Source organism: Colletes latitarsis, unplaced genomic scaffold (assembly GCF_051014445.1).
Source record: "Colletes latitarsis isolate SP2378_abdomen unplaced genomic scaffold, iyColLati1 scaffold0116, whole genome shotgun sequence".
Classification (NCBI taxonomy): domain Eukaryota; kingdom Metazoa; phylum Arthropoda; class Insecta; order Hymenoptera; family Colletidae; genus Colletes; species Colletes latitarsis.
In genome coordinates, this window is record NW_027488466.1 from 32,501 (window position 1) to 35,000 (window position 2,500).

Genomic DNA, 2,500 nt, shown 5'->3' on the forward strand with positions numbered 1-2,500 from the left:
GTCTCGCAATCGATATACATATTCGTAACAAAGAGAGACATGGGGCGACCAACTTCTCAGAGTATATCCCTTCTTTTGGGTTCCGTTCGTATCGCGCTTCTCGTCGTGTTCGTTCGAGCCTCTCCATAGAGGATGATCGTCCGATTCGTTTGATAAATTATCATTTTTCCCTGGGGCTGTACGAACGAACAGAGAGGAAGACGACGACCGACGGATACCACAAATTTCACGTGGTAGGGCATATATTACATATCATAATTATCAGTGTTTGATCAAATTTCTTTCCAGTGTCCTTTTTGTTATGCTCCAAAACTAGTATACGCTTTATTTTCTCTTTCCTTTGCATAAATTATTAACTTCGGGCAACGTCGGGAGCGCCGGTAATCATTAGATTTGTACGAAACGCGATTTGCGCCCCACGGTGGTTTTTAGTGCCGTCAAAGTCAGAAATCGTAGGAGCGGTGCTTTAACGGGCGGTCGTGATGATACTCCAGACAACACGACGCACGACGCCGTAAAACACTCGCGCGAGTCCAGACTGATCTCTGCCTCACCACGCAAGGGGTGCGCAAACTTGCCAATAATATATAATATTTATTCTTTTTCGTACGTCCAGCGACAAACGCCAACGAAATACCCAAATTCTCGCTCGTACGTTGATACCTTTCTCTTCATCGACCCGGCTCCGAAACGTTCTTCGCCATCTCCCCGAAAGGAGAGGTAAACGACGGCGGGGTTAGGGAATCTGAGAACAACGCAAGCAGTTTTAGGACAAGTGAACGACCCTCAGCCAGGCGTGGTCCAGGAATTTTATCCGTGGACCGCAATGTGCGTTCGAAATGTCGATGTTCATGTGTCCTGCAGTTCACACGTTGACGCGCAATTAGCTGCGTTCTTCATCGACCCACGAGCCAAGTGATCCACCGTTCAGGGTAATCATATACAATTTACAATTTTTTTCTTTGTATTTAAAAATGCTCCTTGTTCTTTGCTTTAAAAATATTCGATGTTCGCACCTCCGACCAGCGTATCGACGGAGGATTGAACGCGCCATATCGACGACAAAAGTTTCTTTTTGTTTCCTGAATGACGGAAAACCATCGTTCGACGGCCGGGCGTACAGTACATTCAAAAGCCTTTGCGCGTGGCTGCGACCAAACGGGTATAATACACCCGTATATTCTTGGTTCCGAACAGTAACTTCACGCGCAATCGGGCGAACGCACGCGGCAGCGCCCATCGGTTGCTCGATGAAATCGATGCGATAAACTACAGCCTTCTCGGCTGGTCGTCGTTAGTCGCGCGAGCAACGGATGGCCGCACAATCGACGCGTCGTCGTTTGCGATTATTCGCCTCACGTTAGCCATGAGTATGTATATTATTCATTTACGAACGAACGCGGCAGCGTCCATCGGTTGCTCGATGAAATCGATGCGATAAACTACAGCCGTCTCGGCTGGTCGTCGTTAGTCGCGCGAGCAACGATGGCCGCAAAATCGACGCGTCGTCGTTTGCGATTATTCGCCTCAAGTTAGCCATGAGTATGTATAACATTCATTTACGAACGAACGCGGCAGCGTCCATCGGTTGCTCGATGAAATCGATGCGATAAACTACAGCCGTTTCGGCTGGTCGTCGTTAGTCGCGCGAGCAACGATGGCCGCAAAATCGACGCGTCGTCGTTTGCGATTATTCGCCTCAAGTTAGCCATGAGTATGTATATTATTCATTTACGAACGAACGCGGCAGCGTCCATCGGTTGCTCGATGAAATCGATGCGATAAACTACAGCCGTTTCGGCTGGTCGTCGTTAGTCGCGCGAGCAACGATGGCCGCAAAATCGACGCGTCGTCGTTTGCGATTATTCGCCTCAAGTTAGCCATGAGTATGTATATTATTCATTTACGAACGAACGCGGCAGCGTCCATCGGTTGCTCGATGAAATCGATGCGATAAACTACAGCCGTTTCGGCTGGTCGTCGTTAGTCGCGCGAGCAACGATGGCCGCAAAATCGACGCGTCGTCGTTTGCGATTATTCGCCTCAAGTTAGCCATGAGTATGTATATTATTCATTTACGAACGAACGCGGCAGCGTCCACCGGTTGCTCGATGAAATCGATGCGATAAACTACAGCCGTCTCGGCTGGTCGTCGTTAGTCGCGCGAGCAACGATGGCCGCAAAATCGACGCGTCGTCGTTTGCGATTATTCGCCTCTGGCTATCCGTGAGTATGTATAATATTCATATACGAACGAACGCGGCAGCGCCCATCGGTTGCTCGATGAAATCGATGCGATAAACTACAGCCTTCTCGGCTGGTCGTCGTTAGTCGCGCGAGCAACGATGGCCGCAAAATCGACGCGTCGTCGTTTGCGATCATTCGCCTCAGGCTATCCGTGAGTATGTATAATATTCATTTACGAACGAACGCGGCAGCGTCCATCGGTTGCTCGATGAAATCGATGCGATAAACTACAGCCGTTTCGGCTGGTCGTCGT

General features: G+C 49.4%; 1 non-coding gene across 1 annotated transcript; it reads right to left on the reverse strand.

Annotated features, from left to right (window-relative positions):
• Positions 1–780: 780 nt before the first annotated feature.
• Positions 781–935, reverse strand: LOC143351280 (5.8S ribosomal RNA). Its single transcript, XR_013081637.1, has one exon. It is a non-coding gene; the product is annotated as a 5.8S ribosomal RNA (ribosomal RNA).
• Between the last annotated feature and the right edge of the window lie 1,565 nt (positions 936–2,500).